This window comes from Pinus tabuliformis, chromosome 5_1 (genome assembly GCF_031772625.1).
Source record: "Pinus tabuliformis cultivar Carrire ecotype Pingquan chromosome 5_1, CPIR1, whole genome shotgun sequence".
Taxonomy (NCBI): Eukaryota; Viridiplantae; Streptophyta; class Pinopsida; order Pinales; family Pinaceae; genus Pinus; species Pinus tabuliformis.
This window is the reverse complement of record NC_142305.1, coordinates 60,386,238-60,393,937: the sequence shown is the minus strand read 5'-3', so window position 1 is coordinate 60,393,937 and position 7,700 is coordinate 60,386,238. Positions and strand designations below refer to the sequence as shown.

Below are 7,700 nucleotides of genomic sequence, written 5' to 3'. Positions count from 1 at the left end.
ATAAAGCAACTTGTGACCAGAAACTTGTGACCAGAAATGTGGAGATTTTATCGCATGGGATTATCATCATATACAAGAAATGTGGAGACTTTATCGCATGGGATCATCGTCATGTGGGCATCATCATGTCACCAATGATTTGATTTCCATCAATTTATTTAAAGAAGCCATTCATCATCATCATGTCACCAATGATTTGATTTCCATCTATTTATTTAAAAGAAGCTCCTCATCATCATCATGTCACCAATGATTTGATTTCCATCCATTTATTTAAAAGAAGCTCATGTCACCAATGATTTGATTTCCATCAATTTATTTAAAGAAGCCATTCATCATCATCATGTCACCAATGATTTGATTTCCATCCATTTATTTAAAAGAAGCTCATCATCATCATCATCATCATCATCATCATGTCACCAATGATTTGATTTCCATCCATTTATTTAAAAGAAGCTCATCATCCTCATCATCATCATCATCATCATGTCACGTTGTATTTGTTTGATTTCCATCAATTTATTTAAAGAAGCATCATCATCATGTCACCAATGATTTGATTTCCATCCATTTATTTAGAAGATGATCATCATCATCATCATCATCATCATCATCATCATCATCATCATCATCATCATCATCATCATCATCATCATCATCATCATCATCATCATCATCATCATCATCATCATCATCATCATCATCATCATCATCATCATCATCATCATCATCATCATCATCATCATCATCATCATCATCATCATCATCATCATCATCATCATCATCATCATCATCATCATCAATGTTGTTGAACAGACTTTTATCTCCACCATATAGATACATCCTAGTCTATGATCGGGTGCGTCTCTCTATATATATGATTGAATGTTCTGCATTGGGTTATCCATCTATCTACTGACCAGTAATCAATTGATGATGGTGAAAGGATCGTCCTTTCTCCTGTATTTTTGTTGCATTCTGGTTTTCATTCACCTCTGCAAATGCCAAGGTAGCAGTGAGGGGCAGAAATGGGAACTGAATGGGAGAAATTTGGAGGGGAAAAGCAGGCTGGGTGGTCATGGTCACCGCTACAAGAGTTTCAATGCCCCAATTTCTTTCAACTTCGCAGGGGCGATCTGCACATAAATCTCACCAACTGGGGAGCTACCCTCGTCTCCCTTACTCTTCCTGATGCTAAAGGTAATCATCACTAAACCCTATCCTTTAACTGCTCTGCAATCACAAATTACTCGCAGGGAGCTAGCCCATAATGTGTCGGTATTTATGTATTCAGGTCATCTAGCAGATGTACTTCTTGGCTATGACTATCTTGCCTCGTACATGGTATGTATTTGTATTTCCCTTTGGTACTGCACACATTGGCTTGGATTTCATGTAAATGCATTACCTTGTGGAAAATGGTGGACTGTCTAGTGACGATATGGGAGTGTTCATTAATGCAGAAGCGAAGCTCCAGTAGACCTTACTTTGGTGCCTTAGTGGGTCGTGTAGCCAACCGAATCAAGGATGCAGAATTTACATTAAACGGTAAAACATATCAGCTGCCTAAGAATGACGGCAACAACACAATCCATGGTGAATGCCTGCCTTTTCTTTGTGCATTTATGTTTTATCTGGCTAACCAGAGCCCTGCAATGACCTCTAATCTCAACAGTCCCCTCTCTCTGTACGTCTATGTGTGGATGAATAGATCAGTTTGGATAACTTATGTGTAGTTTGGTGAAATTAATGAATACAGGAGGGTTGATAGGATTCGACAATGTGCTATGGGAAGTGAAGGAGCAGAGAAGCGGAAGGAAGCCCTCTATTAAGTTCACCTACCACAGCTTCGATGGGAACAAGGTAATGTTGTTCGATCATACAACGGTAATACTGATGATATGGTCAGTTGTAGATTGGTAGCAGTTTATCACAACCAATCCTGTTTTGATTCTTGGCACATTTCAGATGTCTCTTTCTGAAAATCTCCTACCACACACTGTTTGGAGATTGAGCTGATCATGTGGTGGATTCTTATTAATGTTGCATAATTATTAAAAGGGATAAAGACAGTTTAACCATGTATCTATAAACCCTATTTTGATCTTTCGGGGTGTAACAGATTGGGGTTCATGTCAATCTACCATTAGACTGGATCTACATCCCTGATCAGTACGGTGTGAAGAGGGTATTTCAACTCCTGGAGGCACACAATGTCTTGCTGGTTAGTAGGAGACACGGGATTTCTGTACCTGCAGAGTTGGAATACCCTCTCTGCCCACAATCTCTCCACAACTTAGCTGTACAACAGCTGACATCTCTTTGCACATCTTATTCCAATGCATATTAAGTGTAAGAATTGATTAATGATTATCGCTTCTCCTTGTTGGAACAGGTTTTCCTGGTGACCTTGATGTATGTGCAACGTATACAATAAGTGGAGACATGGAGCTAAGGCTTGATATGGAAGCAATACCAAGGAATAAGGCAACACCTGTGAGTTTAATCAATCATGCTTACTGGAACCTGGCAGGAGAAGGCAGTGGGAGGGATATACTGAGCAACTCTGTCACAATATGGGCTTCACAGTATACTCCTACAGATAGCCATTTTATTCCAACTGGCCAGATATTGCCTGTAAAGGGAACGCCATTGGACTTAACCAAAGAAGTCATTGTGGGTAGCAGAATTAATAAGCTGAACAGCAGTGAGAAGCCTCCTGGATTTGATCATAATTTTGTTCTTGATGGACCCAAGTTGAAGAATGGGCTGAGGCCTGGTGCAAGGATGAAGGACAATTGGAGTTCCAGAGTGTTGGAGGTATGGACGACCGCCCCGGGCATGCAATTCTATACGAGTAATAATCTAAAAGACACGGTGGGCAAAGGGGGTGTGATATACAAGGCACACTCTGCATTTTGCTTCGAGTCTCAGGCATTTCCCAATGCAGTGAATCAACCTAATTTCCCTTCTATAATCGTTAAGCCTGGCCAGATCTACAAGCACACCATGCTCTTCAAGTTCTCTGTTGACAAGTAATTACCGATATTGTTTTTGAATCCAATGGACTGCTTATCACAAACATAATTTAGTTGGAAATAATTAATTCCTACTTGTCTATGGTTGTACTTTTCTATTTGAGGAGTTTGTTCCTACATAATAGGGATTTAGTTTCTCCTAGTTTAGTGTGTGTTTTGTTTCTACATAATAGGGATTTAGTTTCTCCTAGTTTAGTGTGTGGTTGAGAGAATCTCTCAACCACACTATTGTACGTCTAAGATAGCGTTCCTATCTTGAGACTATTGATTGTATAAATATGTGTGTAATTCCCTCATTCAATATTAATAGAATATATTATTGTTGTGTGCTATTTTATCTTGGTATCAGAGCCTGTGAGGGCCTGGCCCCTCCTGGGCTTGGCCCCTCCTGGGCTGAGGGAAAATAATTGAGTGTATAATTTCATTATGTGTTTGTCCATCGGAAGTTGTGTGGGTAATGAGCGATCTGCCTGAGTGGTGTTGATCTTGATTCGTACGCCTGGAGGAGGTCACAGTTAGGAGGTGCAAGAATTCAGCTGCTGGTGTACCAGCCGGGAAACGAACCCGGGTCTGTACCGTGGCACGGTTCTGAATCTCGAGGGGGATTTGCAGGCAGGGGCGGTTGCAGGGTACTCCTTGCTATGGCTTCTGATGTGGGCGACGAGAATGGGTTTGATAATCCAGCTGCTCGCTTGAAGTCCAATCCGGGCTAGACCATCTGGAAGAGGATGTTACAGGAAGAGAGCAAAAGCATTACCGTGTCTGTGACCCGCAGCTTTCGGAGCGAACCGTGGTAGTAATGGGGGCAGACCCGCACGAATCTGGAGTCCGTCTCGTGCACACGTTGATGGCCTGCACAGAAGCGGTGCAGCGCGGTAATTTGGCCATCACGCGGGAAATGGTGAAAGAAGTGAGAATTCTGGCTTCAGCACAGGGCGGGGCAATGAGCAAGGTCGCCACATATTTTGCTGAGGCTCTTGCCCGACGAATCTATGGGTTTCTCCCTCAGGACACCTTGCGGTTCAACCAGAACGACCCCTTGTCCGATTTTCTGCAATTTCATTTCTACCAAACCTGCCCTTATCTCAAATTCGCTCACTTCATAGCCAACCAGGCCATTCTGGATGCCTTCTCTGGGCACCAACAGGTTCATGTCATAGACTTCAATCTGAAACAGGGGATCCAATGGCCGGCCTTGATACAGGCACTGGCTCTTTACCCCGGCGGGCCACCGGCTTTCAGGCTAACCGGAATCGGCCCACCCCAACCCGACGGAACCGATGCCTTGCAGGAGGTCGGCACGAGGCTCCACCAATTTGCAGAGTCCGTCAATGTAAAATTCTCCTTCCGTGGCTATGTTGCCACAAGCCTCCCCGACATCAAACCATGGATGCTCGACGCCCGGCCTGAGCTCGAGGCTGTTGCAGTGAATTCTATCCTTGAGTTCCATCGTCTCCTGGAGGACCCCATCCCGGACGACCCAGTGCCATCGATCGAGTACTCGCTTCCATCTGGAGCCTGAAGCCCAAGATCTTGACAGTGGTTGAACAGGAGGCCGACCACAACCGCCCTGTTTTCTTGGATCGATTCACAGAGGCACTGCACTATTATTCCACAGTTTTTGATTCCCTGGAGGCGCGCGGGTTGCAGGCCCAGAGCGAAGAGCAGGTGATGTCGGAAGTCTATCTGGGTCGAGAAATTTGCAACATTGTAGCCTGTGAGCGATCGGAACGGGTGGAAAGGCACGAACCTCTCTTGAATTGGAGCGTTCGCTTGAGAAACGCTGGCTTCTGGCCTATTCCTTTGGGATCCAATGCTTTCAAGCAGGCTAGCATGTTGCTCAGTCTCTTCTCAGGTGGAGAAGGATATAGGGTTGAGGAGAATAATGGGTGTCTAACACTTGGTTGGCACAACAGACCTCTAATTGCTGCTTCTGCCTGGCGGAAATTGCTCTCATCGGGGCTGATGGCGCCCTCGACACCCGCCTCACATGGACACTCGCCTCTCCCATGCCGAGGCGGTGCATCCTGATGAACTCGACGAGGAATTCGACAATTTCCCAACTTCAAGAAGTTCTGAGATGGTTGAGGAGTGTTGCGGGCAGAATACAGACTGTGGTCAGAAACTTGGCAACACAGTGTGAAAGATTTCAGTCTCTCTTGAGCTGGAGAGATCCCGGTGCCACAACCATATTTGTCACCTTTTGTTTGTTAGCAGCCATAATTCTATATGTCACTCCGTTCCGAGTAATGTCCGTTATATCAGGATTTTATATGCTGCGCCACCCGATACAAACTTCCTTCTGTTCCGCTTAATTTCTTCAGGAGGTTGCCTGCACGAACTGATAGCATGTTGTAAGGAGTTTGAGCAATCAATTCTGAGGTAGCCAGCGCAAATCAGTTGATGGGAAATCGCGCTGCGATAGGGTTTCTGTTGCTGAGGAAAGAAACCTAGCAGTAGCTGCATTCTTCATTCAAAGAAGAGAACAACTTTGTGGTAGATTTGAAGGAAAAAGCATTGTTGTTTGTGCATACTTGGGTAAATGTTTTTTTGGTGAAGTATTTTTTTTGGAATTTAAATTGATATACATATTGAGATTAGCCACTTCAATATGAAGTTATTTTGTTAGAATTGGCTATTCTAACAAATGACAGGTTCATGGAAGTTCCAAGAATTTATTTGACAAAGATGCCCAAGATGTGAACAATGAATAGATGAGGTAAAGCAGCAGCAACAACGGTTATGGTGGACAGCAAAATAGATGTTTATTTGAGTTAGTATGGTTTGTGGAATAAACTCCCTAGCATTTTATAAGCAAGTCCAGTTGTTGTAATAGTCATTGTATGTACCCAGAAACTCCAAAATGTGGAATCAGATGTAAGATTTTTTAAAGGCATCTGAAAGTTCGTGGTGATCTTAAAACCACTTTGTAATGGTTTATGGTTGGTGGTGAGCCAGAAACCATCTATATAGTCTGTGTGACTGAAGTGCCTTTGTGGCCAGCTTGCCTTTGTGGCTGAATCGCCTATGTGGCTTGAGGTGCCTTTGTGGCTGGAATCGTGGATGTCAATGCGTTGTTTGACAAGCTTGCCTTTGTGGCTGTGTGTACACGAGAGCTTTGTGCTCAATTGAGCAGGTGGACTGCAGAACACCTGGCTCGGACTCAGATGATTTTTTCTGAGTAGAAGGGGATTGGCGCGTTTTTCGCACTGACAGCAGCGCCAGGAAGGCCAACTGGCGTGTCTGTTAAGCCATTAATCGCGCTAATGGGTGTGGGTTTTTCATTCAGGATCGCGCCAATTCACCTTCAAGGGGATCCGCGGGATCAGAGAAGTTGTGGATCTGTCCGAGGGCGGCAGATTGTGTTTTTGGAGGTTTTGTACATGCAATTCGCCTGATGGTGGTGGATTTGACTATCATGACAAGTAGTCATTAAGGGGGGGAGTTGGAAATAATTAATTCCTACTTGTCTATGGTTGTACTTTTCTATTTGAGGAGTTTGTTCCTACATAATAGGGATTTAGTTTCTCCTAGTTTAGTGTGTGGTTGAGAGAATCTCTCAACCACACTACTGTACGTCTAAGATAGCATTCCTATCTTGAGACTATTGATTGTATAAATATGTGTGTAATTTCCTCATTCAATATTAATAGAATATATTATTGTTGTGTGCTATTTTATCTAATTTTTGGGTTCCATCGGCTGTCATCCACCAGTATAGTTGATAGCTTCACGCTGGCTTAATCTATCTTTCAGCCATTCATGGCGAGTGTTAATCTTGAACTTCAATATGTCCCTAGTGAGTTATTGAGGACTCTTGATCTGTTCGACACGAGTGTCTTTGGATAATTGTGTTAGGAATAGTACTGTATGGAATTCATGTTTCATGATCTGTATAAAGGATACTAATAGTATTTCATTGCCGCATTTGTCAGTAAGAATCTGGTGGTAAATCTTGAATTAAAAATCAAATAAGTGAAAATGGAAGCAATGCTTCACCTTGGCTTTTCAAATGTTGAGAACGATTTTTCACAAAACGGGGATAAATATATAAATGAAATAAAGGAAATGGAAAGGCAAGTGGGTAACAAGATGGAGAAAGGGAAGCACATATAGCATTTAATTTTTATTGTAAATTTACAATCACCCTGGAAATATTACACATAGTTACAACAATGATAAGTTCATTCTTCTTTTAGTGCTTATTTCTTTCAGTGTTTATCTCTTCATCTGTGCTTATTTGTGACTTTTTCATCAAATCCATGATGAGTTTGGGTACTCTATAGTGTGCCTGCACAAGCAAAATGTAGGGTGAAAATGTTCCTTTGATGGCCATGAATCTTCATGAAGCAAGCATGCAAGTTTTTAGTTTGTTTCGAAAGGCTCAACCCATGTTTGTATGGGCAAGAGTCTTGTTGAATGGCCATGAGATGCATCAAGTTGAATAAACCAAGTTTCCAAATACCAAACAATGTTGAGAGAAAATTTTCTTTCTATCACCATAGTGAGGAGGTGAGAGCTAAGCCACGAGTCTCTTGGAATCTATGTTATGTTGGTTCATCACATCTCTCTAGCTTCTAGATGTAGTTAGTCGAAGGATCGACTAACAATTGATGGTCAATCGAATGGTCCACTAGTGGAGTAGTCAATTGTGCAGTC

General features: G+C 42.7%; 2 pseudogenes across 1 annotated transcript; both read left to right on the top strand.

Moving 5' to 3' along the window:
- The first annotated feature begins 917 nt into the window (after positions 1–917).
- Positions 918–6,871, top strand: LOC149163449 (uncharacterized; annotated as a pseudogene). Its single transcript, XR_016260620.1, has 7 exons — positions 918–1,203; positions 1,298–1,347; positions 1,467–1,599; positions 1,763–1,866; position 2,191; positions 2,399–3,093; positions 6,730–6,871. The product of XR_016260620.1 is annotated as an uncharacterized LOC149163449 (transcript).
- LOC149163450 (DELLA protein GAI-like) lies at positions 3,499–5,072 on the top strand (annotated as a pseudogene).
- Positions 6,872–7,700: the final 829 nt, after the last annotated feature.